The 16,181-nt window shown below is 64.6% G+C and overlaps 10 non-coding genes across 10 annotated transcripts; 5 read left to right on the top strand and 5 right to left on the bottom strand.

Annotated features, from left to right (window-relative positions):
• Positions 1-2,275: 2,275 nt before the first annotated feature.
• On the bottom strand, positions 2,276-2,349 carry TRNAN-GUU (transfer RNA asparagine (anticodon GUU)). Its single transcript has one exon. It is a non-coding gene; the product is annotated as a tRNA-Asn (tRNA).
• A 315-nt stretch (positions 2,350-2,664) lies between these two features.
• On the top strand, positions 2,665-2,747 carry TRNAL-CAG (transfer RNA leucine (anticodon CAG)). Its single transcript has one exon. It is a non-coding gene; the product is annotated as a tRNA-Leu (tRNA).
• A 2,627-nt stretch (positions 2,748-5,374) lies between these two features.
• On the bottom strand, positions 5,375-5,448 carry TRNAN-GUU (transfer RNA asparagine (anticodon GUU)). Its single transcript has one exon. It is a non-coding gene; the product is annotated as a tRNA-Asn (tRNA).
• A 315-nt stretch (positions 5,449-5,763) lies between these two features.
• TRNAL-CAG (transfer RNA leucine (anticodon CAG)) lies at positions 5,764-5,846 on the top strand. The gene has a single exon. It is a non-coding gene; the product is annotated as a tRNA-Leu (tRNA).
• Positions 5,847-8,474: 2,628 nt separating this feature from the next.
• On the bottom strand, positions 8,475-8,548 carry TRNAN-GUU (transfer RNA asparagine (anticodon GUU)). The gene has a single exon. It is a non-coding gene; the product is annotated as a tRNA-Asn (tRNA).
• A 315-nt stretch (positions 8,549-8,863) lies between these two features.
• On the top strand, positions 8,864-8,946 carry TRNAL-CAG (transfer RNA leucine (anticodon CAG)). Its single transcript has one exon. It is a non-coding gene; the product is annotated as a tRNA-Leu (tRNA).
• A 2,631-nt stretch (positions 8,947-11,577) lies between these two features.
• On the bottom strand, positions 11,578-11,651 carry TRNAN-GUU (transfer RNA asparagine (anticodon GUU)). Its single transcript has one exon. It is a non-coding gene; the product is annotated as a tRNA-Asn (tRNA).
• A 315-nt stretch (positions 11,652-11,966) lies between these two features.
• TRNAL-CAG (transfer RNA leucine (anticodon CAG)) lies at positions 11,967-12,049 on the top strand. Its single transcript has one exon. It is a non-coding gene; the product is annotated as a tRNA-Leu (tRNA).
• Positions 12,050-14,680: 2,631 nt separating this feature from the next.
• Positions 14,681-14,754, bottom strand: TRNAN-GUU (transfer RNA asparagine (anticodon GUU)). Its single transcript has one exon. It is a non-coding gene; the product is annotated as a tRNA-Asn (tRNA).
• Positions 14,755-15,069: 315 nt separating this feature from the next.
• On the top strand, positions 15,070-15,152 carry TRNAL-CAG (transfer RNA leucine (anticodon CAG)). Its single transcript has one exon. It is a non-coding gene; the product is annotated as a tRNA-Leu (tRNA).
• Positions 15,153-16,181: the final 1,029 nt, after the last annotated feature.

The raw sequence follows: 16,181 nt of genomic DNA, 5'->3' as shown, positions 1-16,181 counted from the left end.
GCACTTGCCCCTGCACTCGGGCTTAACTGTGAGCTCAGCGAATGGAGTGGATGGAGCCACCTGCGAGTCCACCCGCAAGCCTGTGGTCTGCTGCTGCCCTGTGGGGCCTGCCTGAGGTGCCTGGGGACCGCAGGGCCTAGCAGGCAGCTGGCGCCGGGCACTGGGGATGCCTGAAGTGAGGAGCGTCTCCCGCAGCCAGGCCTAGGCCTGCTGGCACTTCTCCCTGGAGCTGGGCCCTGCAGGTAGCTGAATGGCTGGGTAGAGGCCGCGGGGCAGAAGGCTGGGATCTGGAGCCAATGTTGGGCAGGGAGAGCCAGGGAAGAGTGCGGGGGGGGGGTGAGGGGGGATGCGGGGCAGGGGTGAGGATGGAGACTGAAGCCTGGCAGGGGGCACTTTTGGGAGGCTTAAGCCCCTGGTGGTTGTGTGGGTGCTCCGAGTGTCGTTGCCCGACTGCACCCTGGGGAGTTGACTGGGTGGGAAAGGCTTGGCGGCAGGAATTGTGGGCGCCAGGTCAACCCTACGCATTTCTCTGGGGCCATGGAGACAGCAGGTCAACCCCATGCAATTGTAGGGGGATTTCCAGGCCCCAGGCCAACCCCATGCATTTCTCTGGGGCGTTGGAGACAGCAGGGCAACCCTATGCAATTGTAGGGGGACTTCCAGGCCCCAGGCCAATCCCATGCATTTCTCTGGGGCGTTGGAGACACCGCGTCAACCCGATGCATTTCTGTGGGGCCTTGGGGACACCAGGTCAACCCTATGCAGTTCTTTGGGGATTTCCTGCCACCAGGCCTACCCCGCGCATTTCTGTGGGGACTTGGAAACACCAGGCCAACCCCATGCCTTTCTATGGGGCGTTGGAGGCACCGGGTCAACCCTATGCATTTGTATGGGGACTTCCAGGCACCAGGTTCATCCCCCGTGCATTCCTCTGGGGACTTCCTGGCACCAAGTCAACCCCTTCGTTCCTTTGGGGACTTGGAGAGACGACTTCTACCCCATTCAAGCCTGCGGGGACTTTCAGACACCAGGCCTACCCCAGGCATTCCTATGGGGACTTGTCAGCAAACAAGTCGACCCCATTGCTTGCTATCGGGACTGCCAGACACCAGGTCTACCCTGTTTTGAAGTGCAGGGTTGGCTTCTGGGACACCAGGTCAACCCCATCGATGTGTGCGGGAGGGAGAGGCTGGCGAGTGGGAGGGGAGCTCCCTGTCTCAGAGCCTCGCTGCCTGCCTGCCCTCTGCGTGGGCAAATCACCCGCCAGGCGCCAGGTCGACCCGGGCCTGGAAAAGAGAGGGAAGGGGAGAACGGCCTGACCCTCCGCTTGCAAGGGTCCCCTGACCGCCTCCCCCACCTTGTGCCAGCCTCCGGGAGAGGCTCTGCTTGCCGCGGGCATGGTGGCGCCCCCGCCACTCCCGGAGGAGCTGGCAGTCGGGTGGGGTGCCGCGTTCAGAGACGAAAGCTTGTGGCAAGGGCTGACTTTCAATAGATCGCAGCGAGGGAGCTTCTCTGCTACGTACGAAACCCTGAATCAGGTCGTCTACGAATGATTTAGCACCAGGGTCCCCATGAACAAGCCGGGCTCTGTCTTGCCCAGGTCCGTTGAGCAAGCAGCCGGCAGCTGGGGAGGGAAGAGCTGGCTGCTCTCAGAAGCCACCTGCCCTGTGACTCCAGTGCCACGTCACGAGGCGCTCAGGACCCGGACTGTGAATCTCACGTCTGAACACACGGGTCCGTCCGGAGTCACGGAAAGGCCTCGGGCCTTCCTTTTCTGCCCCACCCCCAAAATCGACACGCGCTAGGTGGCCTGGGGGGTGCCCAATCTGGACGCAAAAGGTTCAGCGAAGGAGTCTGGAAGGCACGCAGGCCAGGCAGCTGGAACCAAATGAGAAAGGTCCCCCCGGCTTGCCCAAATGGGGGAGGAGGGCCATCCGGCGGAAGAGCATGCGATGAATCTTGAGTGGGTGGCCGCCAAGACATATCGGAGAGGCCCTTGCGCTGCCCCGTCCCAAGGTGGGTTTGGGAAAGTAGGCTTTGGGCAGAAGAGCAGGCCGGTTTCAGAGGCGGCTCTTGTGGCGGGGATCGCTGCTCAGCGTTGCGTGGTTGGGCACCCCGACACGTTAAGTGTCGAAATCCTTGGAGCGCACAGAGGCAAAAGGAGCCTCGGAGTCCCGAGGCCGCTCGGCGCAACGCAGGAAGTGAGACGCACCGGGGCCGGAAAAAGCTCTCCCTGCCTACTCCAAAAGGGGGCTGGGCAGGGCACGCCAAGCACCGTCCCTGGGTGGGCTCGAACCACCAACCTTCCGGTTAACAGCCGAACGCGCTGGCCCATTGCGCCACAGAGACGAGGCAGGCCAAGCCTGCGCCCCGCTCGTCTCCTTCTCTGTCCGCCGAGCGCCCCACCAGGCTGTGCAGCGAAGTATATGCCCCGGGGCCCCTCCTGGGCTCTGCCCAGCGAGGAAGAGGCTGCTGGGTTGCCCCTGGCAGAGGCAATTCCTCTCCAGGCAGCCCCCGGTTGCTGGCGGGCCTCCTGGCTTCCTCAAGAGACCTCATGGCCGCTGGGGCACTCTCCGCCCGGGCTCGGGGGTGCAAGGAACCCAGCGCGCGGGCCCGGGAAGAGGGTGCTGGGCTGAAGGGCGCGGCCAGGGCCCGCCCCTGCGTGTCAGGATGGCCGAGCGGTCGAAGGCGCTGCGTTCAGGTCGCAGTCTCCCCTGGAGGCGTGGGTTCGAGTCCCACTCCTGACAGCAGCCCCTTCTTTTCCCTGCGAGGCTCCCTCCCTGCCTGCACAGCTGTTGCTCTTGCAGTGGAGAAGGACACAGCAGCTTCCCCCAGGAGGCTGCAAGCTTCCCAGATGCCCAAGGCGGGAGGCGCGGCTCCCAGGCTGCGCTGGCTCTGCGCGGGATTGCCCGTGGGCACTACCCTCGGCAGGACGGCTCCTTTTTGCTGCCAACCCGGTTTGGCAATCTTGAGCATATCCAGCTGCGCAGGCCACCCCTTGGTGCCTGCCGCCCGCTACTCCCTCCCGGAGACTCCGGGAAGTGTGTGCCCACCCCCGGGGCCCTGCCCTAGGTGGCTGGGGGCGGCCGGGCCCGGCAGGCACTTGCCCCTGCACTCGGGCTTAACTGTGAGCTCAGCGAATGGAGTGGATGGAGCCACCTGCGAGTCCACCCGCAAGCCTGTGGTCTGCTGCTGCCCTGTGGGGCCTGCCTGAGGTGCCTGGGGACCGCAGGGCCTAGCAGGCAGCTGGCGCCGGGCACTGGGGATGCCTGAAGTGAGGAGCGTCTCCCGCAGCCAGGCCTAGGCCTGCTGGCACTTCTCCCTGGAGCTGGGCCCTGCAGGTAGCTGAATGGCTGGGTAGAGGCCGCGGGGCAGAAGGCTTGGATCTGGAGCCAATGTTGGGCAGGGAGAGCCAGGGAAGAGTGCGGGGGGGGGGTGAGGGGGGATGCGGGGCAGGGGTGAGGATGGAGACTGAAGCCTGGCAGGGGGCACTTTTGGGAGGCTTAAGCCCCTGGTGGTTGTGTGGGTGCTCCGAGTGTCGTTGCCCGACTGCACCCTGGGGAGTTGACTGGGTGGGAAAGGCTTGGCGGCAGGAATTGTGGGCGCCAGGTCAACCCTACGCATTTCTCTGGGGCCATGGAGACAGCAGGTCAACCCCATGCAATTGTAGGGGGATTTCCAGGCCCCAGGCCAACCCCATGCATTTCTCTGGGGCGTTGGAGACAGCAGGGCAACCCTATGCAATTGTAGGGGGACTTCCAGGCCCCAGGCCAATCCCATGCATTTCTCTGGGGCGTTGGAGACACCGCGTCAACCCGATGCATTTCTGTGGGGCCTTGGGGACACCAGGTCAACCCTATGCAGTTCTTTGGGGATTTCCTGCCACCAGGCCTACCCCGCGCATTTCTGCGGGGACTTGGAAACACCAGGCCAACCCCATGCCTTTCTATGGGGCGTTGGAGGCACCGGGTCAACCCTATGCATTTGTATGGGGACTTCCAGGCACCAGGTTCATCCCCCGTGCATTCCTCTGGGGACTTCCTGGCACCAAGTCAACCCCTTCGTTCCTTTGGGGACTTGGAGAGACGACTTCTACCCCATTCAAGCCTGCGGGGACTTTCAGACACCAGGCCTACCCCAGGCATTCCTATGGGGACTTGTCAGCAAACAAGTCGACCCCATTGCTTGCTATCGGGACTGCCAGACACCAGGTCTACCCTGTTTTGAAGTGCAGGGTTGGCTTCTGGGACACCAGGTCAACCCCATCGATGTGTGCGGGAGGGAGAGGCTGGCGAGTGGGAGGGGAGCTCCCTGTCTCAGAGCCTCGCTGCCTGCCTGCCCTCTGCGTGGGCAAATCACCCGCCAGGCGCCAGGTCGACCCGGGCCTGGAAAAGAGAGGGAAGGGGAGAACGGCCTGACCCTCCGCTTGCAAGGGTCCCCTGACCGCCTCCCCCACCTTGTGCCAGCCTCCGGGAGAGGCTCTGCTTGCCGCGGGCATGGTGGCGCCCCCGCCACTCCCGGAGGAGCTGGCAGTCGGGTGGGGTGCCGCGTTCAGAGACGAAAGCTTGTGGCAAGGGCTGACTTTCAATAGATCGCAGCGAGGGAGCTTCTCTGCTACGTACGAAACCCTGAATCAGGTCGTCTACGAATGATTTAGCACCAGGGTCCCCATGAACAAGCCGGGCTCTGTCTTGCCCAGGTCCGTTGAGCAAGCAGCCGGCAGCTGGGGAGGGAAGAGCTGGCTGCTCTCAGAAGCCACCTGCCCTGTGACTCCAGTGCCACGTCACGAGGCGCTCAGGACCCGGACTGTGAATCTCACGTCTGAACACACGGGTCCGTCCGGAGTCACGGAAAGGCCTCGGGCCTTCCTTTTCTGCCCCACCCCCAAAATCGACACGCGCTAGGTGGCCTGGGGGGTGCCCAATCTGGACGCAAAAGGTTCAGCGAAGGAGTCTGGAAGGCACGCAGGCCAGGCAGCTGGAACCAAATGAGAAAGGTCCCCCCGGCTTGCCCAAATGGGGGAGGAGGGCCATCCGGCGGAAGAGCATGCGATGAATCTTGAGTGGGTGGCCGCCAAGACATATCGGAGAGGCCCTTGCGCTGCCCCGTCCCAAGGTGGGTTTGGGAAAGTAGGCTTTGGGCAGAAGAGCAGGCCGGTTTCAGAGGCGGCTCTTGTGGCGGGGATCGCTGCTCAGCGTTGCGTGGTTGGGCACCCCGACACGTTAAGTGTCGAAATCCTTGGAGCGCACAGAGGCAAAAGGAGCCTCGGAGTCCCGAGGCCGCTCGGCGCAACGCAGGAAGTGAGACGCACCGGGGCCGGAAAAAGCTCTCCCTGCCTACTCCAAAAGGGGGCTGGGCAGGGCACGCCAAGCACCGTCCCTGGGTGGGCTCGAACCACCAACCTTCCGGTTAACAGCCGAACGCGCTGGCCCATTGCGCCACAGAGACGAGGCAGGCCAAGCCTGCGCCCCGCACGTCTCCTTCTCTGTCCGCCGAGCGCCCCACCAGGCTGTGCAGCGAAGCATATGCCCCGGGGCCCCTCCTGGGCTCTGCCCAGCGAGGAAGAGGCTGCTGGGTTGCCCCTGGCAGAGGCAATTCCTCTCCAGGCAGCCCCCGGTTGCTGGCGGGCCTCCTGGCTTCCTCAAGAGACCTCATGGCCGCTGGGGCACTCTCCGCCCGGGCTCGGGGGTGCAAGGAACCCAGCGCGTGGGCCCGGGAAGAGGGTGCTGGGCTGAAGGGCGCGGCCAGGGCCCGCCCCTGCGTGTCAGGATGGCCGAGCGGTCGAAGGCGCTGCGTTCAGGTCGCAGTCTCCCCTGGAGGCGTGGGTTCGAGTCCCACTCCTGACAGCAGCCCCTTCTTTTCCCTGCGAGGCTCCCTCCCTGCCTGCACAGCTGTTGCTCTTGCAGTGGAGAAGGACACAGCAGCTTCCCCCAGGAGGCTGCAAGCTTCCCAGATGCCCAAGGCGGGAGGCGCGGCTCCCAGGCTGCGCTGGCTCTGCGCGGGATTGCCCGTGGGCACTACCCTCGGCAGGACGGCTCCTTTTTGCTGCCAACCCGGTTTGGCAATCTTGAGCATATCCAGCTGCGCAGGCCACCCCTTGGTGCCTGCCGCCCGCTACTCCCTCCCGGAGACTCCGGGAAGTGTGTGCCCACCCCCGGGGCCCTGCCCTAGGTGGCTGGGGGCGGCCGGGCCCGGCAGGCACTTGCCCCTGCACTCGGGCTTAACTGTGAGCTCAGCGAATGGAGTGGATGGAGCCACCTGCGAGTCCACCCGCAAGCCTGTGGTCTGCTGCTGCCCTGTGGGGCCTGCCTGAGGTGCCTGGGGACCGCAGGGCCTAGCAGGCAGCTGGCGCCGGGCACTGGGGATGCCTGAAGTGAGGAGCGTCTCCCGCAGCCAGGCCTAGGCCTGCTGGCACTTCTCCCTGGAGCTGGGCCCTGCAGGTAGCTGAATGGCTGGGTAGAGGCCGCGGGGCAGAAGGCTGGGATCTGGAGCCAATGTTGGGCAGGGAGAGCCAGGGAAGAGTGCGGGGGGGGGGGTGAGGGGGGATGCGGGGCAGGGGTGAGGATGGAGACTGAAGCCTGGCAGGGGGCACTTTTGGGAGGCTTAAGCCCCTGGTGGTTGTGTGGGTGCTCCGAGTGTCGTTGCCCGACTGCACCCTGGGGAGTTGACTGGGTGGGAAAGGCTTGGCGGCAGGAATTGTGGGCGCCAGGTCAACCCTACGCATTTCTCTGGGGCCATGGAGACAGCAGGTCAACCCCATGCAATTGTAGGGGGATTTCCAGGCCCCAGGCCAACCCCATGCATTTCTCTGGGGCGTTGGAGACAGCAGGGCAACCCTATGCAATTGTAGGGGGACTTCCAGGCCCCAGGCCAATCCCATGCATTTCTCTGGGGCGTTGGAGACACCGCGTCAACCCGATGCATTTCTGTGGGGCCTTGGGGACACCAGGTCAACCCTATGCAATTCTTTGGGGATTTCCTGCCACCAGGCCTACCCCGCGCATTTCTGCGGGGACTTGGAAACACCAGGCCAACCCCATGCCTTTCTATGGGGCGTTGGAGGCACCGGGTCAACCCTATGCATTTGTATGGGGACTTCCAGGCACCAGGTTCATCCCCCGTGCATTCCTCTGGGGACTTCCTGGCACCAAGTCAACCCCTTCGTTCCTTTGGGGACTTGGAGAGACGACTTCTACCCCATTCAAGCCTGCGGGGACTTTCAGACACCAGGCCTACCCCAGGCATTCCTATGGGGACTTGTCAGCAAACAAGTCGACCCCATTGCTTGCTATCGGGACTGCCAGACACCAGGTCTACCCTGTTTTGAAGTGCAGGGTTGGCTTCTGGGACACCAGGTCAACCCCATCGATGTGTGCGGGAGGGAGAGGCTGGCGAGTGGGAGGGGAGCTCCCTGTCTCAGAGCCTCGCTGCCTGCCTGCCCTCTGCGTGGGCAAATCACCCGCCAGGCGCCAGGTCGACCCGGGCCTGGAAAAGAGAGGGAAGGGGAGAACGGCCTGACCCTCCGCTTGCAAGGGTCCCCTGACCGCCTCCCCCACCTTGTGCCAGCCTCCGGGAGAGGCTCTGCTTGCCGCGGGCATGGTGGCGCCCCCGCCACTCCCGGAGGAGCTGGCAGTCGGGTGGGGTGCCGCGTTCAGAGACGAAAGCTTGTGGCAAGGGCTGACTTTCAATAGATCGCAGCGAGGGAGCTTCTCTGCTACGTACGAAACCCTGAATCAGGTCGTCTACGAATGATTTAGCACCAGGGTCCCCATGAACAAGCCGGGCTCTGTCTTGCCCAGGTCCGTTGAGCAAGCAGCCGGCAGCTGGGGAGGGAAGAGCTGGCTGCTCTCAGAAGCCACCTGCCCTGTGACTCCAGTGCCACGTCACGAGGCGCTCAGGACCCGGACTGTGAATCTCACGTCTGAACACACGGGTCCGTCCGGAGTCACGGAAAGGCCTCGGGCCTTCCTTTTCTGCCCCACCCCCAAAATCGACACGCGCTAGGTGGCCTGGGGGGTGCCCAATCTGGACGCAAAAGGTTCAGCGAAGGAGTCTGGAAGGCACGCAGGCCAGGCAGCTGGAACCAAATGAGAAAGGTCCCCCCGGCTTGCCCAAATGGGGGAGGAGGGCCATCCGGCGGAAGAGCATGCGATGAATCTTGAGTGGGTGGCCGCCAAGACATATCGGAGAGGCCCTTGCGCTGCCCCGTCCCAAGGTGGGTTTGGGAAAGTAGGCTTTGGGCAGAAGAGCAGGCCGGTTTCAGAGGCGGCTCTTGTGGCGGGGATCGCTGCTCAGCGTTGCGTGGTTGGGCACCCCGACACGTTAAGTGTCGAAATCCTTGGAGCGCACAGAGGCAAAAGGAGCCTCGGAGTCCCGAGGCCGCTCGGCGCAACGCAGGAAGTGAGACGCACCGGGGCCGGAAAAAGCTCTCCCTGCCTACTCCAAAAGGGGGCTGGGCAGGGCACGCCAAGCACCGTCCCTGGGTGGGCTCGAACCACCAACCTTCCGGTTAACAGCCGAACGCGCTGGCCCATTGCGCCACAGAGACGAGGCAGGCCAAGCCTGCGCCCCGCTCGTCTCCTTCTCTGTCCGCCGAGCGCCCCACCAGGCTGTGCAGCGAAGCATATGCCCCGGGGCCCCTCCTGGGCTCTGCCCAGCGAGGAAGAGGCTGCTGGGTTGCCCCTGGCAGAGGCAATTCCTCTCCAGGCAGCCCCCGGTTGCTGGCGGGCCTCCTGGCTTCCTCAAGAGACCTCATGGCCGCTGGGGCACTCTCCGCCCGGGCTCGGGGGTGCAAGGAACCCAGCGCGCGGGCCCGGGAAGAGGGTGCTGGGCTGAAGGGCGCGGCCAGGGCCCGCCCCTGCGTGTCAGGATGGCCGAGCGGTCGAAGGCGCTGCGTTCAGGTCGCAGTCTCCCCTGGAGGCGTGGGTTCGAGTCCCACTCCTGACAGCAGCCCCTTCTTTTCCCTGCGAGGCTCCCTCCCTGCCTGCACAGCTGTTGCTCTTGCAGTGGAGAAGGACACAGCAGCTTCCCCCAGGAGGCTGCAAGCTTCCCAGATGCCCAAGGCGGGAGGCGCGGCTCCCAGGCTGCGCTGGCTCTGCGCGGGATTGCCCGTGGGCACTACCCTCGGCAGGACGGCTCCTTTTTGCTGCCAACCCGGTTTGGCAATCTTGAGCATATCCAGCTGCGCAGGCCACCCCTTGGTGCCTGCCGCCCGCTACTCCCTCCCGGAGACTCCGGGAAGTGTGTGCCCACCCCCGGGGCCCTGCCCTAGGTGGCTGGGGGCGGCCGGGCCCGGCAGGCACTTGCCCCTGCACTCGGGCTTAACTGTGAGCTCAGCGAATGGAGTGGATGGAGCCACCTGCGAGTCCACCCGCAAGCCTGTGGTCTGCTGCTGCCCTGTGGGGCCTGCCTGAGGTGCCTGGGGACCGCAGGGCCTAGCAGGCAGCTGGCGCCGGGCACTGGGGATGCCTGAAGTGAGGAGCGTCTCCCGCAGCCAGGCCTAGGCCTGCTGGCACTTCTCCCTGGAGCTGGGCCCTGCAGGTAGCTGAATGGCTGGGTAGAGGCCGCGGGGCAGAAGGCTGGGATCTGGAGCCAATGTTGGGCAGGGAGAGCCAGGGAAGAGTGCGGGGGGGGGTGGGGTGAGGGGGGATGCGGGGCAGGGGTGAGGATGGAGACTGAAGCCTGGCAGAGGGCACTTTTGGGAGGCTTAAGCCCCTGGTGGTTGTGTGGGTGCTCCGAGTGTCGTTGCCCGACTGCACCCTGGGGAGTTGACTGGGTGGGAAAGGCTTGGCGGCAGGAATTGTGGGCGCCAGGTCAACCCTACGCATTTCTCTGGGGCCATGGAGACAGCAGGTCAACCCCATGCAATTGTAGGGGGATTTCCAGGCCCCAGGCCAACCCCATGCATTTCTCTGGGGCGTTGGAGACAGCAGGGCAACCCTATGCAATTGTAGGGGGACTTCCAGGCCCCAGGCCAATCCCATGCATTTCTCTGGGGCGTTGGAGACACCGCGTCAACCCGATGCATTTCTGTGGGGCCTTGGGGACACCAGGTCAACCCTATGCAGTTCTTTGGGGATTTCCTGCCACCAGGCCTACCCCGCGCATTTCTGTGGGGACTTGGAAACACCAGGCCAACCCCATGCCTTTCTATGGGGCGTTGGAGGCACCGGGTCAACCCTATGCATTTGTATGGGGACTTCCAGGCACCAGGTTCATCCCCCGTGTATTCCTCTGGGGACTTCCTGGCACCAAGTCAACCCCTTCGTTCCTTTGGGGACTTGGAGAGACGACTTCTACCCCATTCAAGCCTGCGGGGACTTTCAGACACCAGGCCTACCCCAGGCATTCCTATGGGGACTTGTCAGCAAACAAGTCGACCCCATTGCTTGCTATCGGGACTGCCAGACACCAGGTCTACCCTGTTTTGAAGTGCAGGGTTGGCTTCTGGGACACCAGGTCAACCCCATCGATGTGTGCGGGAGGGAGAGGCTGGCGAGTGGGAGGGGAGCTCCCTGTCTCAGAGCCTCGCTGCCTGCCTGCCCTCTGCGTGGGCAAATCACCCGCCAGGCGCCAGGTCGACCCGGGCCTGGAAAAGAGAGGGAAGGGGAGAACGGCCTGACCCTCCGCTTGCAAGGGTCCCCTGACCGCCTCCCCCACCTTGTGCCAGCCTCCGGGAGAGGCTCTGCTTGCCGCGGGCATGGTGGCGCCCCCGCCACTCCCGGAGGAGCTGGCAGTCGGGTGGGGTGCCGCGTTCAGAGACGAAAGCTTGTGGCAAGGGCTGACTTTCAATAGATCGCAGCGAGGGAGCTTCTCTGCTACGTACGAAACCCTGAATCAGGTCGTCTACGAATGATTTAGCACCAGGGTCCCCATGAACAAGCCGGGCTCTGTCTTGCCCAGGTCCGTTGAGCAAGCAGCCGGCAGCTGGGGAGGGAAGAGCTGGCTGCTCTCAGAAGCCACCTGCCCTGTGACTCCAGTGCCACGTCACGAGGCGCTCAGGACCCGGACTGTGAATCTCACGTCTGAACACACGGGTCCGTCCGGAGTCACGGAAAGGCCTCGGGCCTTCCTTTTCTGCCCCACCCCCAAAATCGACACGCGCTTGGTGGCCTGGGGGGTGCCCAACCTGGACGCAAAAGGTTCAGCGAAGGAGTCTGGAAGGCACGCAGGCCAGGCAGCTGGAACCAAATGAGAAAGGTCCCCCCGGCTTGCCCAAATGGGGGAGGAGGGCCATCCGGCGGAAGAGCATGCGATGAATCTTGAGTGGGTGGCCGCCAAGACATATCGGAGAGGCCCTTGCGCTGCCCCGTCCCAAGGTGGGTTTGGGAAAGTAGGCTTTGGGCAGAAGAGCAGGCCGGTTTCAGAGGCGGCTCTTGTGGCGGGGATCGCTGCTCAGCGTTGCGTGGTTGGGCACCCCGACACGTTAAGTGTCGAAATCCTTGGAGCGCACAGAGGCAAAAGGAGCCTCGGAGTCCCGAGGCCGCTCGGCGCAACGCAGGAAGTGAGACGCACCGGGGCCGGAAAAAGCTCTCCCTGCCTACTCCAAAAGGGGGCTGGGCAGGGCACGCCAAGCACCGTCCCTGGGTGGGCTCGAACCACCAACCTTCCGGTTAACAGCCGAACGCGCTGGCCCATTGCGCCACAGAGACGAGGCAGGCCAAGCCTGCGCCCCGCTCGTCTCCTTCTCTGTCCGCCGAGCGCCCCACCAGGCTGTGCAGCGAAGCATATGCCCCGGGGCCCCTCCTGGGCTCTGCCCAGCGAGGAAGAGGCTGCTGGGTTGCCCCTGGCAGAGGCAATTCCTCTCCAGGCAGCCCCCGGTTGCTGGCGGGCCTCCTGGCTTCCTCAAGAGACCTCATGGCCGCTGGGGCACTCTCCGCCCGGGCTCGGGGGTGCAAGGAACCCAGCGCGTGGGCCCGGGAAGAGGGTGCTGGGCTGAAGGGCGCGGCCAGGGCCCGCCCCTGCGTGTCAGGATGGCCGAGCGGTCGAAGGCGCTGCGTTCAGGTCGCAGTCTCCCCTGGAGGCGTGGGTTCGAGTCCCACTCCTGACAGCAGCCCCTTCTTTTCCCTGCGAGGCTCCCTCCCTGCCTGCACAGCTGTTGCTCTTGCAGTGGAGAAGGACACAGCAGCTTCCCCCAGGAGGCTGCAAGCTTCCCAGATGCCCAAGGCGGGAGGCGCGGCTCCCAGGCTGCGCTGGCTCTGCGCGGGATTGCCCGTGGGCACTACCCTCGGCAGGACGGCTCCTTTTTGCTGCCAACCCGGTTTGGCAATCTTGAGCATATCCAGCTGCGCAGGCCACCCCTTGGTGCCTGCCGCCCGCTACTCCCTCCCGGAGACTCCGGGAAGTGTGTGCCCACCCCCGGGGCCCTGCCCTAGGTGGCTGGGGGCGGCCGGGCCCGGCAGGCACTTGCCCCTGCACTCGGGCTTAACTGTGAGCTCAGCGAATGGAGTGGATGGAGCCACCTGCGAGTCCACCCGCAAGCCTGTGGTCTGCTGCTGCCCTGTGGGGCCTGCCTGAGGTGCCTGGGGACCGCAGGGCCTAGCAGGCAGCTGGCGCCGGGCACTGGGGATGCCTGAAGTGAGGAGCGTCTCCCGCAGCCAGGCCTAGGCCTGCTGGCACTTCTCCCTGGAGCTGGGCCCTGCAGGTAGCTGAATGGCTGGGTAGAGGCCGCGGGGCAGAAGGCTGGGATCTGGAGCCAATGTTGGGCAGGGAGAGCCAGGGAAGAGTGCGGGGGGGGGTGGGGTGAGGGGGGATGCGGGGCAGGGGTGAGGATGGAGACTGAAGCCTGGCAGGGGGCACTTTTGGGAGGCTTAAGCCCCTGGTGGTTGTGTGGGTGCTCCGAGTGTCGTTGCCCGACTGCACCCTGGGGAGTTGACTGGGTGGGAAAGGCTTGGCGGCAGGAATTGTGGGCGCCAGGTCAACCCTACGCATTTCTCTGGGGCCATGGAGACAGCAGGTCAACCCCATGCAATTGTAGGGGGATTTCCAGGCCCCAGGCCAACCCCATGCATTTCTCTGGGGCGTTGGAGACAGCAGGGCAACCCTATGCAATTGTAGGGGGACTTCCAGGCCCCAGGCCAATCCCATGCATTTCTCTGGGGCGTTGGAGACACCGCGTCAACCCGATGCATTTCTGTGGGGCCTTGGGGACACCAGGTCAACCCTATGCAGTTCTTTGGGGATTTCCTGCCACCAGGCCTACCCCGCGCATTTCTGCGGGGACTTGGAAACACCAGGCCAACCCCATGCCTTTCTATGGGGCGTTGGAGGCACCGGGTCAACCCTATGCATTTGTATGGGGACTTCCAGGCACCAGGTTCATCCCCCGTGCATTCCTCTGGGGACTTCCTGGCACCAAGTCAACCCCTTCGTTCCTTTGGGGACTTGGAGAGACGACTTCTACCCCATTCAAGCCTGCGGGGACTTTCAGACACCAGGCCTACCCCAGGCATTCCTATGGGGACTTGTCAGCAAACAAGTCGACCCCATTGCTTGCTATCGGGACTGCCAGACACCAGGTCTACCCTGTTTTGAAGTGCAGGGTTGGCTTCTGGGACACCAGGTCAACCCCATCGATGTGTGCGGGAGGGAGAGGCTGGCGAGTGGGAGGGGAGCTCCCTGTCTCAGAGCCTCGCTGCCTGCCTGCCCTCTGCGTGGGCAAATCACCCGCCAGGCGCCAGGTCGACCCGGGCCTGGAAAAGAGAGGGAAGGGGAGAACGGCCTGACCCTCCGCTTGCAAGGGTCCCCTGACCGCCTCCCCCACCTTGTGCCAGCCTCCGGGAGAGGCTCTGCTTGCCGCGGGCATGGTGGCGCCCCCGCCACTCCCGGAGGAGCTGGCAGTCGGGTGGGGTGCCGCGTTCAGAGACGAAAGCTTGTGGCAAGGGCTGACTTTCAATAGATCGCAGCGAGGGAGCTTCTCTGCTACGTACGAAACCCTGAATCAGGTCGTCTACGAATGATTTAGCACCAGGGTCCCCATGAACAAGCCGGGCTCTGTCTTGCCCAGGTCCGTTGAGCAAGCAGCCGGCAGCTGGGGAGGGAAGAGCTGGCTGCTCTCAGAAGCCACCTGCCCTGTGACTCCAGTGCCACGTCACGAGGCGCTCAGGACCCGGACTGTGAATCTCACGTCTGAACACACGGGTCCGTCCGGAGTCACGGAAAGGCCTCGGGCCTTCCTTTTCTGCCCCACCCCCAAAATCGACACGCGCTTGGTGGCCTGGGGGGTGCCCAATCTGGACGCAAAAGGTTCAGCGAAGGAGTCTGGAAGGCACGCAGGCCAGGCAGCTGGAACCAAATGAGAAAGGTCCCCCCGGCTTGCCCAAATGGGGGAGGAGGGCCATCCGGCGGAAGAGCATGCGATGAATCTTGAGTGGGTGGCCGCCAAGACATATCGGAGAGGCCCTTGCGCTGCCCCGTCCCAAGGTGGGTTTGGGAAAGTAGGCTTTGGGCAGAAGAGCAGGCCGGTTTCAGAGGCGGCTCTTGTGGCGGGGATCGCTGCTCAGCGTTGCGTGGTTGGGCACCCCGACACGTTAAGTGTCGAAATCCTTGGAGCGCACAGAGGCAAAAGGAGCCTCGGAGTCCCGAGGCCGCTCGGCGCAACGCAGGAAGTGAGACGCACCGGGGCCGGAAAAAGCTCTCCCTGCCTACTCCAAAAGGGGGCTGGGCAGGGCACGCCAAGCACCGTCCCTGGGTGGGCTCGAACCACCAACCTTCCGGTTAACAGCCGAACGCGCTGGCCCATTGCGCCACAGAGACGAGGCAGGCCAAGCCTGCGCCCCGCTCGTCTCCTTCTCTGTCCGCCGAGCGCCCCACCAGGCTGTGCAGCGAAGCATATGCCCCGGGGCCCCTCCTGGGCTCTGCCCAGCGAGGAAGAGGCTGCTGGGTTGCCCCTGGCAGAGGCAATTCCTCTCCAGGCAGCCCCCGGTTGCTGGCGGGCCTCCTGGCTTCCTCAAGAGACCTCATGGCCGCTGGGGCACTCTCCGCCCGGGCTCGGGGGTGCAAGGAACCCAGCGCGCGGGCCCGGGAAGAGGGTGCTGGGCTGAAGGGCGCGGCCAGGGCCCGCCCCTGCGTGTCAGGATGGCCGAGCGGTCGAAGGCGCTGCGTTCAGGTCGCAGTCTCCCCTGGAGGCGTGGGTTCGAGTCCCACTCCTGACAGCAGCCCCTTCTTTTCCCTGCGAGGCTCCCTCCCTGCCTGCACAGCTGTTGCTCTTGCAGTGGAGAAGGACACAGCAGCTTCCCCCAAGAGGCTGCAAGCTTCCCAGATGCCCAAGGCGGGAGGCGCGGCTCCCAGGCTGCGCTGGCTCTGCGCGGGATTGCCCGTGGGCACTACCCTCGGCAGGACGGCTCCTTTTTGCTGCCAACCCGGTTTGGCAATCTTGAGCATATCCAGCTGCGCAGGCCACCCCTTGGTGCCTGCCGCCCGCTACTCCCTCCCGGAGACTCCGGGAAGTGTGTGCCCACCCCCGGGGCCCTGCCCTAGGTGGCTGGGGGCGGCCGGGCCCGGCAGGCACTTGCCCCTGCACTCGGGCTTAACTGTGAGCTCAGCGAATGGAGTGGATGGAGCCACCTGCGAGTCCACCCGCAAGCCTGTGGTCTGCTGCTGCCCTGTGGGGCCTGCCTGAGGTGCCTGGGGACCGCAGGGCCTAGCAGGCAGCTGGCGCCGGGCACTGGGGATGCCTGAAGTGAGGAGCGTCTCCCGCAGCCAGGCCTAGGCCTGCTGGCACTTCTCCCTGGAGCTGGGCCCTGCAGGTAGCTGAATGGCTGGGTAGAGGCCGCGGGGCAGAAGGCTGGGATCTGGAGCCAATGTTGGGCAGGGAGAGCCAGGGAAGAGTGCGGGGTGGGGGGTGAGGGGGGATGCGGGGCAGGGGTGAGGATGGAGACTGAAGCCTGGCAGGGGGCACTTTTGGGAGGCTTAAGCCCCTGGTGGTTGTGTGGGTGCTCCGAGTGTCGTTGCCCGACTGCACCCTGGGGAGTTGACTGGGTGGGAAAGGCTTGGCGGCAGGAATTGTGGGCGCCAGGTCAACCCTACGCATTTCTCTGGGGCCATGGAGACAGCAGGTCAACCCCATGCAATTGTAGGGGGATTTCCAGGCCCCAGGCCAACCCCATGCATTTCTCTGGGGCGTTGGAGACAGCAGGGCAACCCTATGCAATTGTAGGGGGACTTCCAGGCCCCAGGCCAAT

Source organism: Alligator mississippiensis, chromosome 15 (genome assembly GCF_030867095.1).
Source record: "Alligator mississippiensis isolate rAllMis1 chromosome 15, rAllMis1, whole genome shotgun sequence".
Taxonomy (NCBI): Eukaryota; Metazoa; Chordata; order Crocodylia; family Alligatoridae; genus Alligator; species Alligator mississippiensis.
This window is presented reverse-complemented; position numbering and strand designations above follow the sequence as displayed.